This window comes from Sus scrofa, chromosome 14, assembly GCF_000003025.6.
Source record: "Sus scrofa isolate TJ Tabasco breed Duroc chromosome 14, Sscrofa11.1, whole genome shotgun sequence".
NCBI lineage: Eukaryota > Metazoa > Chordata > Mammalia > Artiodactyla > Suidae > Sus > Sus scrofa.
This window is the reverse complement of record NC_010456.5, coordinates 81951858-81971535: the sequence shown is the minus strand read 5'-3', so window position 1 is coordinate 81971535 and position 19678 is coordinate 81951858. Positions and strand designations below refer to the sequence as shown.

Here is a 19678-nt window from a genome sequence, read left to right as displayed (position 1 = left end):
GAATCAGTAACCAAAATCTCCAAATAAAGAAAAGCCCATTACCAAATGGCTTCACTGGAGAATTCTACAAAACATTTTAAGAATTAATGCCAGTCCTTCTTAAACTCTTTCCCCACCCCCACCCCCAAAAAAATGGGAGAGGAGAGAACACAAACTCACTTTAGAGGCCAGCAGCACTCCGAAAACAAAACAAGACCCTCCCCCAAAATACTACAGTACAATGTCCCTGATGATTATTGATGCAAAATCCTTAAGAAAATACTAACCAACCAAATTCAACAGCACAGTTAAAAGTTTTACACCATGACCTAGTGGGATTTATTCTTGGAATGCAAGAACAGTTTTAATATTACCCCCCCATTACACCCTCCCATATTAACAGAAAGAACAAAAAACATTATCATTTAAACTGATGAAAAAAAGCATTTGAAAATTTTCAACACCCATTCATCATAAAAACACAAACTAGGAATAGAAGAAAACTACCTCTACATAATAAAAGCAACATAAAAACCCACAACAAATATAATATTCAGTGGTGAAAGACTGAAAGCTTGTCCTCTAAAATCAGCAACAAGGCAAGAATGCCTGCTTTCACCACTTCTATTCAACACAGTAATGAAGTTCTAGCAAGAGCAATCAGGTCAGAAAAATAAATTCAAAAGGCATTCATGTCAGAAAGGAAGAATAAAATTGTCTCTGTTCACAGATGTCATGATCTCATCTGGAGGAAAAGTCCCCACCACCACCCCCACAAACATAGAGAGAGAAGGAGGGAGAGAGAAAACATTATAACTAATTTAAAAATTCAGTAGGGTTGCAGGAAACAAAAATCAACATACAAAAATCAGTTGTATTTTTAAACACTAACAAAGAACAATCCAAAAAGGAAATTAAAAAAAAAAAATCCCACTTACAATAGCTTCAAATAATGAATAAACCTAACCAAGGAGACAAAAGACCCATATACTGAAAATTACAAAACACTGCTGAATGAAAAAAAGATGACAAATAAATAGAAACACATACATATTAGTGGACTGGAAGACTAAATACTATTAGGATGTACATACTACCCGAAGTGACCTACAGATTCAATTCAATCCCTGCTAAAATCCCAATGACAATCTACAGATAGAGAAAAATACTTTTGGAATCACAAGGAACCCTGGGTGGCCAAAACAATCTCTGGGGGGGAAAAAAAAAAAGAACTTGCAGCTCCTCACACTTTGATTTCAAAACTTATTACAAAGCTACAGTGATCACAACTACGAAGCTGTGATGCTGACATACAACAGATACATAGACCAATGGAACATAAAAGAGAGCCCAGAAATAAACCCTCACATATATGTTCAAATAATTTTTGACAAGGGTGCCAAGACCTTTCGCTGGGCAAAGAGCAGTCTTTTCAATAAAATGGCCAGGAAAACTGGATATCCACACACGAATGAAGTCAGACACTTAACAGCATATACAAAGTCTACCTGATATGGATTAAAGAAGCAAATGTAAGAACTAAAACTAACATTTCTAGGAGTTTCAATGGTGGCTGAGTAGTAACGAACCTGACTACTATTCATGAGGATGCAGGTCCGATCCCTGGCCTCCCTCAGTGGGTTAAGGATCCAGCACTGCTGTGAGCTGTGATGTAGATTGCAGATGTGGCTCAGATCCTGTGTTGCTGTGTCGAAGGCAGGCAGCTACAGCTATGATTCAACCCCTCACCTGGGAAATTCCATATGCCACACATGCAGCCCTAAAAAAAGCAAATCAAAAACAAACAAACAAAAAAACACTAACATTTCTAGAAAAAAACAGGGCAAAATTTTTATGATAACAGATTTGGCAATGATTTCTTAGATAGGGCATCAAAAGTACAGGCAACAAAAGAAAAAATAAGTTGAACTATACCAAAACTTAAAACTGTGCATCAAAAAACAATGTTCCTGTTGTGGCTCAGTGGTTAACGAAACTGACTAGCATCAATGAGAACGTGGGTTCAATCCCCAGCCTTGCCCAGCTGGTGAAGGATTTGGCATTGCCATGAGCTGTGGTGTAGCTCGCAGATGAGACTCAGATCCCACGTTGCTGTAGCTGTGGTGTAGGCTGGCAGTTATAGCTCTGATTTGACCCCTAGCCTGGGAACCTCCATGTACCTCAAGTCAGTGCGGCCTTAAAAAAAAAAAAAAGAATTCAGACTAACTCCAAGACATATCCTACTAGAACTATTAGACTGTAAAAACAAAAATTCCTCAGTGCCTCCAGGGGGGAAAAAAATTTAAGGGCAAAGGAATTAGAATACTGGATTCATCAAAAACATGTAAATTAATGCAACTTAGAGCAGGATTTTCAACACACTTGAGCAAGAATATGTGAACTATATTGAGCCAAGTGGGAAGTGGCCTTCTTCCTGAGGCTCTGGAAGGTGCAGAGTAGAGCAATACCTATCAGGCCTGAAGGTTTGATTTGACCTTTGACCCTTTCAGTTAATTGATTGGGCTTAGTACAGATGAGATCAATAACATTCCCTGAGTGTTAAATAGCCTCTAGTTCTGCAGCAATCACTCCATACTATCCTCATTTGGGAATGGAATGGGAAGAAAATTACCATTATTTGTGTTTGAGACATTCCTTGATCACTTTTATTTTTTCATATAGGTAACTAATCTAATCTTCACAAACCAGCAAAGTATCTGAGTATCATTACAGGTTGCCATCCGCACCCTGCAAACTGAGAGACTCCAAATCTGAATCTCTGCTTGCGAAGGGAAGAGGAGCTCTTCATGAAGAAGTTTAAATTTGGAAATTCCAGGGTAATTTTTCCCATTAAGCCATCTTTAGCCTTTGTCGATTGCGCCGGGATTATTTCAGACCAAGTTAGGGAGGCCTGGGACTTTTTCTGCTTTCCTGAGCTGAGATAAGAGACCTAGCAGGCCCAAGTCTTTTCCATCTCCCAGGCTTGTAAAGCTCCAAATTCTTTCTGAACTTCACAGAGTATTTCATCATTCGTGAACTAGGGAGAAAAAAAAAAAATCCCAGGGCCACTTCAATTCTTCCATGATAGCTCTTTTGGTTTGGGGAAGATTTTTATCCTGTTAAATTTTAAACATACTTGAAAGAGACAAGATGAAGATAATGAACCTGATGACCCCATCACTCACCTCTGATGTATAGCAACACCTGGCCCATTTTATTTCATCCACCCACCCATTCTACTCCTCTCCTCAAATGCGCCACCATCCGAAATTATTCTGAAGTGATTCCCGGATACATCATTTCACTCAAAAATACGCCCATGTTTATCTCTAAAATATAAAAATCTTTTTTTAACCACCTCTACATTGCTGAATATTTAGGTTGGTTCCACTTTTTCTTTTTTTCTAGTTTTATTGAGTTATATTGGCAAGAAGTCCCTTTTAATGTAACCAAAAAGTTCATTTTTAAATCCCTGACCCTCTCAGCAAGTCCGCATTCCACCATACAGCAACCACAGACAATTATACCAGTGACATGAGCTGGCTCCAACCTATAAGCCTATATTTTTTAAAAATGAAAGCTCAGGGAGTTCCCGTCGTGGCGCAGTGGTTAACGAATCCGACTAGGAACCATGAGGTTGCGGGTTCGGTCCCTGCCCTTGCTCAGTGGGTTAACGATCCGGCGTTGCCGTGAGCTGTGGTGTAGGTTGCAGACGCGGCTCGGATCCCGAGTTGCTGTGGCTCTGGCATAGGCCGGTGACCACAGCTCCGATTCGACCCCTAGCCTGGGAACCTCCATATGCCGCGGGAGCGGCCCAGGAAATAGCAACAACAACAAAAAAGACAAAAGACAAAAAAAAAAAAAAAAAAAAGAAAGCTCAGACTCCTGTAAAACACTAGTATATCAGCTAGGCTGTCTCCCACTGAAGAAACTCACCCTGGGAAGCCGTGCTGAGTCTCCAGTCCAGGGTCTTTGGGAGAAAAACTGATGAGCTCTGGAGAGGCACAAACACACCTCTGAGGTGCTCACCCTGGACATAGCTCCACCCCAGCCACACTTAATCACTTTATCTAACCCACCTTTTCAAAACCCAGCTTCTCCTCATTAAGGACCAACTGAATCTCATGTTCTTATTTAACCTCCTTATTACCCTTATAACATAGATACTATTTTATCCCCACTTAGGCCTGAGAACTCTGGGAGTAGAGAGGTTTAGACCAAAGTGAGCTTCTGACCAAACCACTGTGACCTCTGACCTCATGCTTGTCACTGTCACCCTAGTATGTTATAGACCACAGACTGTGTGAGGACAGGAGCCTTGTCAGGCTCACAGATGATCCACATTGTCGACATATAATTGGCTAAGGAACTAAGAATGGAAGCCTGAGAGGCCAGAAACTAATAGTGAACAAGGATTGCAGACACTGGTTCATTTGCTAATTCATCTTACCCTTAAAACAGCTCTCCAGATAACCCAAACCTCCATTTTACAGATGAGGAAATTGAAAGCTTTTAGGGTTTTCTTCCCACATGTGTGAGAGAAGGTTATTTTATACTCAGGTATGGAAAATACAACACATGCTTGACAGCTGTTTCAGATTAATTCATCTGAATTCTGAAGGGTCCACATGTCCCCCTTTCTGTTTAAATAAATAGCTATAAATTTATGTGGCAGGCCCATAGAATAGATCTTTCGTACATTACCTTACTTAAATCTTACAGTGGCCCTATATAAATATATAATATGCATATCCATGGATTCTAAGAAGAGGAAAATTCCTAGAAAAACATAAAGCAGATGAAAGGTTTGTAATTGAGCAATAGCTGAAATGAAGGTGAGAGAGAGCACATGTTTCTGGCTTAATTCCAACATGAATCATGCCTCACCAACCAAAATGAAGAAGCGTGAGGAACAGACCTGACGGGCAGATGAAATCAAGGGAGGTGATGTTAATAGGTTGGCACTATAGTTGGGTCTTATGCTGTCTGCTTGGGGTCTGAGGCTCAACTGGCCCATTTGGCAGTATCAGGTGCTTTGAGGGAGGTGAGGGGAATATTTGGGGAGCTGGAAGTGTTGGAGATAGACCAAGAGAGCAGAGCAAATCAAAATAAGTTTGGGCCAAACCTGATTTCTCTGGATCCCCCCTCAATAATTCAAAGTTCAGATCAACTTTGCGGGGGGGTATATTTTTTCTCTCAGAACCTTGAATTCACACTCAATGGCCAGCTTTCCTGTGCCTCCTCCATAAAGCTGCTTCCAAAAACCGCTTTTTACTAGACATCTTCACTTCCCCACTTTACATTTTTTTTTCAACTCCAGTCAGTCCTGCCCCTGTTTCCATCCCATCATTTAGACATCACTGGCAAAAGCCAACAAACCAGCCCCTCGAATGCCTGATCTTGTGGTTCATCCTTTCCCTAAGTCATCAAACTTCGCTAACCACATCTTTTTTTAATTCTTAAATTCTGATTTCAGATTCTCTAAGGTAACCTTGGCTTCAAGGGGTGTCCACTGAGACTTTTATACTTTAAAATATGTCAAAACAGTAAGAGCCCAAGATATACCAGGTCCTGTGTATTGAGGCTTGTGATACAGCTGTGAAAAACATGAACGCAGGCTCCGAGCTCAGAAAAACCGACTTTTTCTGAACTTTAGATGAACTTTTTTTTTTTTTTTTTTTTGCCTTTTGTAGGGCCGCTCCCGTGGCACATGGAGGTTCCCAGGCTAGGGGTCGAATCGGAGCTGTAGCCGCCAGCCTACACCAGAGCCACAGCAATGCAGCATCCGAGCCGCATCTGCGACCTACACCACAGCTCACAGCAACCCTGGATCCTTAACGCACTGAGCAAGGCCAGGAATCGAACTGCAATCTCATGGTTCCTAGTCGGATTCGTTAACCACTGAGCAACCATGGGAACTCCTAGATGAACTTTTAAAAGTACTTAACTCCCAATGATCACCTGCAAGGAAAAGTCAGACTTTCTAGCAAGCCTAACAGGGAGTTTCATGACCTGGCCACTACTTCCATTTCAACCTTACCTTTGAGACTCCATGACTTTCTGCAAACTCTTAGCTCTAACCAGGCTTGGCCACTTCCAGGCACTGAGATATCCTCTGCCCTTCTAGCCTACACCTCGGCTTCAGGTGCCATGAAGAAAAGCTTCAGGTGACTTGAGAGGAAAACAACCAAAAGCCAATTGATTAACATGGCAATCTGACGAAAATGATCATCTGGGGAAAAAGAGAAGGAAAAAGGCAACATTAACTACAGATGGGCTTAAAAATGTGGTGCTCTGTAGTTTTGTTTTCCCTGTTTTTCTCTAGGGTTTACACACCCACACTTCTCTGAATTTTGCTATTTCCTCTACTTTTTGGATCCAATGAATTTTTTTTTTTTACTCATTTTCCCCATTGTTTTTGAGATATTCAAAGTTAAGTGCCCCCAAATATGGTTCGTCCCCAATTTGCCTACTTCAAAAATACAACATTTTTCTTCTACTTGGAGTTTTGAAGCAGAATATTGCATTCATTATTTATCAAATAAATATATCTAAGCTCCTACTATGGTATTTGTTATATCCAAATTTAAGTCATTTTTTTCTTCATTTTTATTTTTACAAAGGTGTTGCTTTGCCTCTAGATACTTTTCTTTCTTCCTTTCTCAAAGGGAATGTATATGCTTAAAGGGAAATTATTAAGAAGTTTCAATTTCTCTCATCCCTTCCCCTATGCCAAAATGTTGGTCATTCATGATGACAGTTGATCTCTGTTGAACTGTATGCCATGTGCAACAATATTCCACAATATTCCATGAAGATGCCTGGGAGGGTTAATCACAAGGTCAAAAGCCTAGTGAAGTCAACTGAGAACAGGTCAAAGACCCCACAGGAGCCCCCAGACCAGCCCAGGAAGTCCACACCTAGATTTCTGAGAGCCTTATCTAATCACAATGTTAGCACAAGTTCATGGGCCTGATGCACAGTGAAGCTAGTAAACAATACAGAAATGTCAGAGTTTGGAGCAGAGAAAGGTTTATTGTAGGGCCATGCCAGGAGGCAAGGGACTTGTGCTCCCCCAAAAGCCCAAACACTCTGAACAAAATTGTAAAGCTTTTTTTTTTAGGGTGTCATCCACTGCATATGGAATTTCCCAGGCTAGGGGTCGAATCGTAGCTACAGCTAGTGACCTACACCACAGCCACAGCAATGCAGGATCCTGAGCCTCATCTACAATCTACACTACAACTCATGGCAATGCCCCATCCTTTACCCAATGAGTGAGGCCAGGGATTGAACGAGCAACCTCATGGTCTCATGGTTCCTAGTCGGATTGGTTTCCGCTGTGCCACAATGGGAACTCCGTAAAGCATTTCTAAAAGCCAGGTGAGGTGGGGAGGGGATTCATCTTGTGATTGAGTGATAGTGAGGTAACAGGGCAGGGTCAGAAGGGTTAATATTACCAATCTTTAGGCCCTAGGAGGAGGCTTGTGGGCTATGTGGTCATGTCATCAAGTAGTTAACATCTTCCATTTGGTGGGGGGATTTTCACATTTGTAAAACCACTCAGGAAATGTGCATCAGACACTGTTTTCTAGGTACTTCAGAGAGGAGCTAAAGCAGAGGATTTGGGTATAGGATCTGCCCCCTTTCCTAAGGCCCTACAGTGTCCTCCTGGGCTCAAAAGTCTTTCCTGTCTCCTGCTTCTTTTCTTTCTTTCTTCTTTCCCTCCCTTCCTTCCTCCTTTCTTCCTTTCTTTCTTTCTAATCTTGGAGAGGCAGCAGTGAGTACCTTGGAGTGAGATCTTAGTTTTCTTAATTTTCTGCTCAGGAATTGAACCTGGGCAGCCTGGTTGATAATTCTAGTGGAACCCTGGCCACTAAACTAACTAGAGGCTAGAAGCAGAATTGCCCTGATTCTTGCCCCCTCTTGAAATCGAGAATGTTTCAAGGCAGCACAAACTGTGAAAACAGGTATAAAGTTTATTGTTAGAGCCCCTGTACCATGTGTGGGAGAGCACACAGAGGAGTAGCTTATTTAAGTCAGAAGCAAAGAAGTAAGGCACACCCTAAAGAGGAGTGCAGGTGTGGGCATCCCCGAGTGAGGAGTGCACCAGAGAGGTGATATAAATTACTTATACAGCCTAGCTCTTCTGGGTCTTTGTTCACCTTTGGCCAATTATCTTTTTGTTTTATTTCTCACACCTGACTGGACACAGCACCCTCCCCGATATGCATGTGCATCTTTTGACAAAGATGGATTCCAGAGCAAAGGGTGCTTGGACAGTATCAGGACTTATTATGGCCCGGTCCCCACTCCCTTTTTGACCCTTGGGAGTCTTACTGCGCATGTGTGATTGGGGAGGTCTCCTTGACCCAGGGAGTGACTGAAGTGGTCATCTTCTCTTTCTCCTCCAGCAGAGCTCAGCTCCTGCCATTAACTTTTTCCTTGAAGTGTCAAAGAGAAACAGGGCCCAATTTACTCGGCTTAACAAGTCTCAGCTGTTCTCAGCCCAGGGGCCCCCCTCTATCTCCTACCTCATTTCTTTAGTTCTTTTCTTTCTTCCTTTCTATTTTCTTTCTTTCTTTGTCAAGCCCACAGCATGTGGAAATTCCTGGGCCAGAGACAGAATCTAAGCCACAGCAGCGATCCTAGTCACTGCAGTGACAACACCAGATCCCTAACCCACTGTGCCAAAAGAGATCTCCTTGTTCCCTGTTTCTTAGTTTCAGGATAATGCCTTCAGTTTCTTAGGCTTCCCAGAGTTCCAAAGAGCAAATTCAAACAGTTGCTAATCAGGGAAGTAAGGGAAAGCAGAAACAAAGGAGGAACCATCTATAAATTATACTGCAGCAATTAAAGTAGGATCCTGGCTCCTCCTGAAGGAATATGCATAACAGTATCTCTGGGTTCTTCTGCAGAGCTAAGGTCCCCATTCACACAGAGGATGGTAACTTCAAGCTGAGTACAAGATTCCCAGAGCACGTCTCTGTTACCTCACCACCAACCGGTCAGAAGAAGTCACGAATCCTGAAGCCCTCAGCCCAAATTTTCCCTACTTTTCCCTGAAAACCATCAGAGAGTTCAGGCTGTGTGTGTGTGTGTGTGTGTGTGTGGAGGGGTGGGGGCGGGCAGGCACGAGCCACCCATCTCCTTGCACGTCTCCAAACTCTGACCTTTCAGTTTGTTGGCCTCACTGTACATCAGGGCATAAACTTGGACTAACAATTTTGGTTCAGTTACTCTAACAAATACAAAGTACTATCTGGGAAATCGCCTTTAAAATCCTTTAAAAATTCTAAAAGTCAGCAAAACAGGAAATGCTATGTTAAAAGATTCACAAAATATTAGTATAAACAGAAAAGTTATTCTGTGATCAAAAGCAAACATGTCTGACAGAGGTATCTAACATCCCTATTGAAGGCGATGGCTTGAGCCTGGACAGTGGCAGCATCCTCCTCCTTGCCCCAGGGCTGGCGGTGATCTGAGTGAGCAGCCATGGCCCCCATGAGACTGTTTGTGGGCTGGCTATGCCTGAGCTGGCATCTGTGTGGCTGGTGAAGAGGACGTGGATGCTGCAGAGCCCACTCACCTGCTCACCCTGAACATGATGAACGGCCTTGGCAGACCAGCGGTGGCCATGGGCAGCAGGAAGGACAACCACCAGTGCCTGTTTACATCTATAACATCTATCAGTAGGTTGCTATGTTTGTGTTTTCACCAGATTAGTTTCAGAGACTGATTAAAATTAATCCAGACTGGAAAACCCATAGAATTCTTGCTGGAGATGGCGAAATCACAAAAATCATGAGCTCTCATTTTGAAGAAATTTATGCCACCGAGCTGTTGGAAATGATGATATGGCAGCTTCAGAAGAAAAAGTACAGAGTGCTGGGTATAAATGAGTGGCAGAATACAGGGTTCCAGTATGATGTCATCAACTGCTCGAATTTGCTGGACCACTGTGATAGCCTCTGACTTTGCTAAAAGATATTAGAAGTGTCTTGGAGCCAAACAGAGACAGGGTCATCCCTGCTGTGGTGTTACCCTTTCATCTGTATGTGGAAAACATAGGTGGCCAGTGGAATAAACCCTCAGAAATTTTGGCACTCAAGGGACAGAATTGGGAAGAAAAGTGAATAGTCTGCCTGAAATTTTCAGAAAAGCTGGTTTGGTTATCAAAGCGCTCACTAGACTGCCATACCTGTGCAAAGGCAACATGTATAATGACTACTATGTTTTGGATGATACTGTCTTTGTTCTCAAACCAGTATAAATGTGTGGAGATTTAAGTCTTCAGAGTACACCCTATGAACATATGCTCCAGAAGAGGGTTTGCATTCTAAATTATGTGAAGGGACAACCTTTGGGGACTGCCATTCTGAATATCATGTAGGCATTTTAAAAGCCAAAATACTAATTATTTCTTTGTAGTGTGTGAAAGTAATGTTTTTTAAAAACAAAAACTCAACTCTTTGAGGATTTTTATCAACTCTTGACTCAGTAATGCAGGTCACTCTCCAATGATGGAAGATATTTTTTACACTTAATTGCATGAGGACTCATTTGCAGTCAAAGCAACAGTCAGGACTTCACATGGAATCAATAAATATATGGATAGTTTTTAATAAAATGAAGACTGGCAATAAAGCTGTCCATCCAATTGCAAGTATTGATTATGAGATATAGCCACTGATGCTCTCTCATATTTAGAACTTCTGTCATTATTCAAGAAAATGTTTTTAATCATGCTAATAAACTTTTTTGGAGATAAAAAAAAACAAAATAAAGATTTATTGAAGCACTAAAGCTACACTCCACACATTTGGTGAATGGCAAACTGAAGATTCAGCAAATTGGCTTTGAGCACTCTGAGTTTTGGTGAGATGGTTTTATGTAAATTGCCCATTGAATATATGTTATTTCCTCAAACTGAATTTTAACCATTTGCTTGCTTCTTCCTCTCATATCATAGCACTTGGTTCACTGAAGTGTAACAATAAAGAGTAGAACAGCTCCTGTTGTTGCTCAGTGGTTAATGAATCCAACTAGAAACTATGAGGTTGCAGGTTCGATCCCTGGCCTTGTTCAGTGGGTTAAGGATCTGGCATTGCCATGGGCTGTGGTGTAGTTTGCAGATGTAGCTCAGATACCATGTTGCTATGGCTCTGGCATAGGCCAGCGGCTATAGCTCTGATTAGACCTCTAGCCTGGGAACCTCCATATGCCACGGGTGTGGCCCTGGAAAAAAAAAAAAAAAGACAAAAAAAAAAGTAGAACGGCTAACATTTATTGAATTTTTACTTTAAATTAACCACCTCTAAATTAACCACATAAAAAAAAAATCAGGAGTTCCACTTGTGGCCCAGTGGTTAAAGAACCTGGTACAGTGTCTGTGAGAATGTGGATTGGATCCCTGGCCTAGGTCAGTGGGTTAAGGATCCAGTGATGTAACAAGCTGCAGTATAGGTCACAGATGCAGCTTGGATCTGATATTGCTTGACTGTGGTGTAGACTGGTAGCTGCAGCTGTGATTCAACCCCTAGCCTGAGAACTTTCATATGCCCCAAGTGCGGCCATAAAAGACCCCCCAGGCACACAGCCACCTCTAATCTCACCCAGAGACAAAGCAACATCAACCAGAGGGATAGGAATCAGGCCCACCTACCAGTGATCAGACACCAGTCCCTTCCATCAGGAAGCCTATAGCAAGCCCCTGTACCAACTTCAGCCCCAAGGGGGGCAGACACCAGAAGTAAGAGAGGCTACAACTCTGTTTCTGCAAAAAGGTCACCACACCAAAAACCTATAAAAATGAAAAGACAGAGAACTATAACTCAGACAAGGGAGAAAGAAAAAAAAAACAGAAAAACAGCTAAGTGATCAGGAGATTCTCAGCCTCCAGGAAAAAGACTTTAGACTGTTGATGCTGAAGAGGATGCAAGACATTGGAAAGAAACTGGAGGCAAAGACGGATAACTTACAGGAAACACTGACCAAAGAGATACAAGGTATAATACTTAAACAAGAAGAGATGCAAAATACAATAACTGAAATAAAAAATTCATTAGAAGCAGCTAACAGCAGAATACAGGAGAATAAATAAGCGAGGTGGAGGACAGATTAGTGGAAATTATGGAGGCGGAACAGAAAAGAGAAAAAAGATCGAAAACAAATGAAGAGAGTCTCAGAGAACTCTGGGACAACGTTAAATGCTCCAACATCCATATTATAGGGGTGCCAGAAGAAGAGAGAGAGAAGGAGACAGAAAAAATATTCCAAGAGATAATAGCCGAAAACTGCCCTAACACGGGAAAGGAATCACTCACTCAAATCCAGGAAGCACAACGAGTACCATATAAAGCAAACCCAAGGAGGAACACACTGAGACACATATTAATCAAACTGACCAAAATTAAAGACAAAGACAAAACCTTGAAAGCAGCTAGGGAAAAGAAACAAATAACATACACGGGAACCCCAATAAGGTTATCAGCAGATTTTTCAGCAGAAACTCTGCAGGCCAGAAGGGAGTGGCATGATATACTCAACGTGATGAAAGGAAAAAACCTCCAACCAAGATTCCTCTACTCAGCAAGGCTCTCATTCAGATTTGAAGGAGAAATCAAAACATTCACAGAGAAACAAAGCTGAGAGAATTCAGTAACACTAAAGAGCCTTACAACAAATACTAAAGGAACTTCTCTAGGCAGAAAAGAACAAGAGAAGAAGGAAAGAAAAAAGAGCAACAAAAACAAATCCAAAGCAATTAATAAAATGGCAATAAGAACATACATATCAATAATTACCTTAAATGTGAATGGAATAAGTGCCCTAACCAAAAGACATACACTGGCTGAATGGATACTAAAACAAGACCCATATATATGCTGTCTTCAAGAGACCCACTTCATTTCTAGGGACACATACAAATTAAAAGTGAGAGGATGGAAGAAAATATTCCATGCAAACGGGGATCAAAAGAAAGTTGGAGTAGCAATACCCATATCAGACAAAATAGACTTTAAAATGAGGAATATTTTAAGGGACAAAGAAGGACATTAATTAATGATCAAAGGATCAATCCAAGAAGATATAATAATTTTAAATATTTACGCACCCAATATAGGTTCATCACAATATATAAGGCAACTGCTAACAACCTTAAAAGGAGAAATTGACAATAACAAAATCATAGTCGGGGACTTTAACACCCCACTTACAACAATAGACACATCATCCAGACAGAAAATCAATAAGGAAACACAGGCCCTGAATGACGCATTAGACCATTTGGACTTAACAGATATTTATAGGACATTCCATCCAGAAACAACAAAATACACATTCTTCTCAAGTGCACATGGAACATTCTCTAAGATCAATCACATTCTGGGCTACAAATTCAACCTTGGTAACTTTAAGAAAATTGAAATCATATCAAGCATCTTTTCCGACCACAACACTATACAACTGGAAATACAATAAGAAAAAAACTGCAAAAAACACAAACACATGGAGACTCAACAACATGCTACTAAACAACCAATGGATCACTGAAGAAATCAAAGAGGAAATTAAAAAATACCTAAAAGCAAATGACAACAAAGATACGACACTCCAAAACTTGTGGGATGCAGCAAAAGCCATTCTAAGAGGAAAGTTTATAGCAATACAAGTCCACCTCAGGAAACAAGAAAAAGCTTAAATAAACATGCTAACTTTACATCTAACGCAGCTCGAGAGAGAAGAACAGACAAGACCTAAAGTTAGTAGAAAGAAAGAAATCGTAAAGATCAGAGCAGAAATCAATGAAATAGAAATGAAGAAAACCATAGAAAAGATCAGTGAAACGAAAAGCTGGTTCTTTGAAAAGATCAACAAAATTGATAAACCCTTAGCCAGACTTATCAAGAAAAAAAGAGAGAAGACTCGAATCAATAAAATTAGAAATGAAAAAGGAGAAGTAACAACAGACATCACAGAAATACAAAGGCTCATAAGAGACTACTATATACAACTATATGCCAATAAAATGGAAAACCTAGAAGAAATGGACAAATTCTTAGAAAGGTACAATCTTCCACGACTAAACCAAGATGAAATAGAAAAGATGAAAGAACCAATCACAAGAACTGAAATTGAAACTATGATTAAAAAACTTCCAACAAACAAAAGTCCAGGACCAGCTGGCTTCACAGGCAAATTCTATCAAACATTTAGAGAAGAGCTAACACCTCTCCTTCTGAAACTATTCCAAAAAATTGCAGAGGAAGGGACACTCCCAAACTCATTCTATGAAGCCACCATCATCCTGATACCAAAACCAGACAAAAATACCACACAAAAAAAGAAAACTATAGGCCAATTTCACTGATGAACATCGATGCAGAAATCCTCAACAAAATACTAGCAATCCACATCCAACAATACATTAAAAGGATTGTACATCATGATCAAGTGGGATTTATCCCAGGGATGCAAGGGTTCTTCAATATCCGCAAATCCATCGGTGTGATACACCACATTAACAAACTGAAGAATAAAAACCATATGATCCTCTCAATAGTTGCAGAAAAAGCCTTTGACAAAATCCAACACCCAATTCTGATAAAAACCCTTCAGAAAGTGGGCATAACGGGAACCTACCTCAACATGATAAAGGCCATATATGACAGACCCACAGCTAACATCATTTTCAATGGTGAAAAGCTGAAAGAATTTCCACTAAGATCAGGAATAAAACAAGGATGTCCGCTCTCACCACTACTCTTCAACATAGTTTTGGAAGTCCTAGCCACAGCAATCAGAGAAGTAAAAGAGATAAAAGGACTCCAAATTGGAAAGGAAGAAGTAAAACTATTACTATTTCCATATGACATGATACTATACCTAGAGATCCTAAAAACTCTACCAGAAAACTGTTGGAGCTCATCTGTGAATTTGGCAAAGTTGCAGGATACAAAATTAACACACAGAAATCGACTGCATTTCTATATACTAATAATGAAAGATCAGGAAAAGAAGTTAGGGAAGAAATCCCGTTTACCATCGCATCCAAAAGAATAAAATACCTAGGAGTATTTTATTCTTACCTACCTAAGGAGACAAAAGACCTGTACTCTGAAAACTATAAGACCCTGATGAAAGAAATCAAAGATGACACAAATAGATGGAAAGATATACCATGCTCTTGGATTGGAAGAGTCAATACTATCAAAATGACTATACTACCTAAGGCAATCTACAGATTCAATGCAATCCCTATCAAAGTACCAAGGACATTTTTCACAGAACTCGAACGAAATATTTTAAAGTTTCTTTGGAAGCACAAAAGACCCAGAATAGCCAAAGACATCCTGAAAAAGAAAAATGGAACTGGAGGAATCAGGCTCCCGGACTTCAGACTATACTACAAAGCAACAGTCATCAAAACCATATGGTACTGGCACAAAGACAGAAATATAGATCAGTGGAACAGGATAGAGAGCCCAGAATTCAACCCACACACCTACAGTCAACTCATCCATGACAAAGGAGGCAAGGATATACAATGGAGAAAGGACAGCTTGTTCAATAAGTGGTGATGGGAAAACTGGACAGCCACATGGAAAAGAATGAAATTAGAACACTTCCTAACACCACACACAAAAATAAACTCAAAATGGATTAAATACCTAGATATAAGACCAGACACTATAAAACTCTTAGAGGAAAACATAGGCCAAACACTCTCTGACATAAACGACAGCAACATCTTCTCAGATCTACCTATTAGAGTATTGACAATAAAAAGAAAAATAAACAAATGGGACTTAATTAAACTTAAAAGTTTCTGCACAGCAAAGGAAACCCTAAACAACACAAAAAGACAACTCACAAAATGGGAGAAAATATTTGCAAATGAATCGACTGACAAGGGGTTAATCTCCAAAACTTATAAACACCTTTTGCAGCTCCATACCCAAAAAACAGACAACCCCATCAAAAAATGGACAGAAGATCTAAACAGACAGTTCTCCAAAGAAGACACACAGATGGCCGAGAAACACATGAAAAGATGTTCAACATCACTCATTATTAGAGAGATGCAAATCAAAACCTCTCTGAGGTACCACCTTACACCAGCCAGAATGTTCCATCATCCAAAAGTGTACAAACAATAAGTGCTGGAGAGGGCGTGGAGAAAAAGGAACCCTATGACACTGTTGGTGGGATTGTAAATTGGTGCAACCACTGTGGAAAGCAGTATGGAGATTCCTCAGAAAATTAAAAAGAGAACTACCATTTGATCCAGCAATCCCATTCCTGGGTATCTACCCAGAGAAAACCATGACTTGAAAAGACACATGTACTTCAATGTTCCTTGCAGCACTATTTTCACTAGCCAAGACATGGAAACAACCTAAATGTCCATCGACAGAGGAGTAGATCAAGAAGATGTGGTACATATGCACAATGGAACATTACTCAGCCATTAAAAAGAACAAAATACCAGCATTTTTTGCAACATGGATGAACCTAGAAACTATCATGCTAAGTGAAGTCAGCCATACAATGAGACACCAGTGAAATGCTTTCACTGACATGTGGAATCTGAAAAAAGGACAGACTGAATTTCTTTGCAGACCAGATGCTGACTCACAGACATTGAAAAATTTATGATCTCCGGAGGAGACAATTTGGGGGGTGGGGGGATGTGCTTGGGCTGTGGGATGAAAATCCTGTGAAATCAGATTATTATGATCATTATGCAACTACAGATGTGATAAATTCATTCGAGTAATAAAAAAATTAAAAAAAAAACTTAAACATAAAACAAGATACCATAAATCTCCTAGCAGAGAACAATGGCAAAAAATTCTCTGACATCAACCTTACAAACGTTTTCTTAGGTCAGTTTCCCAAGGTAACAAAAATAAAAACAAAAGTAAACTAATGGGACCTAATCAAACTTATAAGCTTTTGCACAAAAAAGGAAACCATAAAAAAAAAAAAAAAAGATAACCTACAGAATGAGAGAAAATAGTTTCTTTTTTTTTTTTGGCTTTTGTCTTTTTAGGGCCACACCACAGTCTATGGAGGTTCCCAGGCTTGGGGTCCAATCGGAGCTCTAGCTGCCGGCCTATACCTCAGCCACATCAACACTGGATCTGAGCCACATCTGCGCCCTACACCACAGCTCAAAGCAACACTGGATCATTAACCCACTAAGCAAGGCCAGGGATCAACCTGCATCCTCATGGATACTAGTGGGCCCACTAGCCACTGAACCATCATCGGAACTCCAAGGGAGAAAATACTTTTAAATGATGCAACTGACAATGGCTTATTCGCTAAAATATACAAACAACTTATACAGCTCAACAGCAATAAACCCAACAAACCAACTGAAAAATGGGCAGAAGACCTGAATAGACATTTCTCTAAAGAAGATATATGGATGGCCAAAAGGCACATGAAAAAAATGCTCAACATTACTAATTATTAGAGAAATGCAAATCAAAACTACAATGAGGTACCACCAGTTAGAATGGCCATCATCAAAAAGTCTACAAACAATTAGTGCTGCAGAGGGTATGCAGAAAAAGGAACCCTATTACACTGTCAGTGGGAATGTAAATTGGTACAACCACTATGGAAAAGCAGTATGGAGATTCCTCAGAAAACTAAATATAGAGCTACCCATATGACCAAGGAATCCCACTCTTGGGCATATATCTGAACAAAACTTTCATTGAAAAAGATAATGCACCCTTATATTTATTGCAGCACTATTCACAATAGCCAAGACATGGAAACAACCTAAATGTCCATCAACAGATGAATGGATTAAGATGTGGTATATATAAACAATGGAATACTACTCAGCCATAAAGAAGAACAAAATAATGCTATGTGCAGCAACATGGTTGGAACTAGAGACTCTCATACTAAGTGAAGTAAGTCAGAAAGAGAAAGACAAATACCACATGATATCACTTATATCTGGAATCTAACATATGGCACAAATGAACATATCTACAGAAAAGAAACAAACTCATGGACTTGGAGAATAGACGTCGTTTCCAAGGGAGAGGAGGAGGGAGTGGGATGAACTGGGAGTTTGGGGTTAGTACATGCAAACTATTGCATTTGGAGTGGATAAGAAATGAGATCCTGCTGTACTGCACAGGGAACTATATCTAGTCACTTGTGATGGAGCATGATGGAGGATAATGTGAGGAAAAGAATGTGTATACATACATATGTATTATATATATGTATGACTGGGTCGCTTTGCTGTACAGCAGAAATTGGCACAACATTGTAAATCAACTATATTTTAATTTAAATTTTTTTCATTAAAAAAAAAATAGGAGTTCCCATCATGGGGCAGCGGAAACAAATCCGACTAGGAACCATGAGGTTGTGGGTTCAATCCCTGGCCTCACTCAGTGGGCTAAGGATCCGGTGTTGCCATGAGCTGTGGTGTAGGTCGGAGACGTGGCTTGGATCTGATGTTGTTGTGGCTGTGGTGTAGGCCAGCAGCTATAACTCCAATTCGACCCCTAGCCTGGGAACCTCCATATGCCTCGGGTGCGGCCCTAAAAATAAAAATCTTTTTAATAAAATTAAATAAGTAAAAAATAAAAATAAATAAATAAAAGAACCACACTGTGCCCAACCAGAAGCCTGGACTGCATTTTTCTTGTTCACAGGAATATCTCCAGGACATAGAAAATATTTATTTATTATTTGAATGAGTGATACAAACTTTTCTCCATTTCCTTTATACTACGTTTCATCTTCCTGCATCTTCTGCTTCAAATTTTACCTCCAATGTATACCAAAAATTTTTACCCCACTGATTTTACCTTGGCTAAGGGACCACCAAATCAGTACTCCTCAGTTTGACACTTAGTATCATTCATGATCAGACTCTTCCTGCCTTTCCAGCCTCACTCAATTTCACATTCCTTCTCGCAACAGCAGATTGCTCCTACTTCTCTGGACACAAAACGCTCTATTCATATTTCCCTAAATTCGTTTATATTGCTCTTCTTCAGCCCCGCCCCTGCCCCCCCACCCCCCGCAAGATCCTGGGAAGATGTGGGAGGTGGTTGTACCAGCACCAGCTCATCCTACCCTACAGCCATCTCATCAGAACTTGCCTAGGGGTACAATTATCTCTGTACGTCCTGATACTGCATTATTTGTGTATTTGTATTGGGGGTAGGGTACAGTTTAAAATATTTTTCCCAGGAGTTCCCATTGTGGCTCAGTGGTAATGAACTCGACCAGTATCCACGAGGACGAGGATTCAATCCGTGGCCTCGCTCAGTGGGTTAAAGATCCGGCTGTGCCATGAGCTGTGGTGTAGGTCGCAGATGTGGCTGGGATCTGACATTGCTGCGGCTCTGATTTGACCCCTAGCCTGGGAACCTCCATATGCCATAGGCATGGCCCTAAAAAAAAAAAAAAAAAAAATTCCCAAACAGATAGCCAATCATCCTAAAATAATGTTACTGAAGGGGAGCAGAATATATCATTCCAAACTATGCTACTTTGGCATGAGGATTATTTTGTACTAAAGGCCATCAAAACTCAGAAGATTCAAGAAAAGCTCTTTTTTTCTCCCTCAACTGCTTAAATTTATTTTGTCAGGGGGACCAGTACCATGAAGAGAGCTATTACCAGAGATACTTTTTACCTAAGAAAG

General features: G+C 40.4%; 2 long non-coding RNA genes and 1 pseudogene across 3 annotated transcripts in view; 1 reads left to right on the top strand and 2 right to left on the bottom strand.

The window, feature by feature from the left end:
* The window catches only part of LOC110256704, a 64071-nt gene extending 57703 nt beyond the window's left edge, over nt 1–6368 (bottom strand). Inside the window, exon 1 of one of the 2 annotated variants that reach the window (XR_002338593.1) lies at nt 6020–6368. This is a non-coding gene — a long non-coding RNA (uncharacterized LOC110256704). The remainder of the gene's footprint in view (nt 1–6019) is intronic. The other variant, XR_002338594.1, reaches the window with a different exon arrangement.
* Nucleotides 2391–4498, bottom strand: LOC110256703. Its single transcript, XR_002338592.1, has 2 exons — nt 3916–4498; nt 2391–3016 (listed from the first exon to the last, which is right to left on the bottom strand). It is a non-coding gene; the product is annotated as an uncharacterized LOC110256703 (long non-coding RNA).
* LOC100622155 lies at nt 9682–10962 on the top strand (annotated as a pseudogene).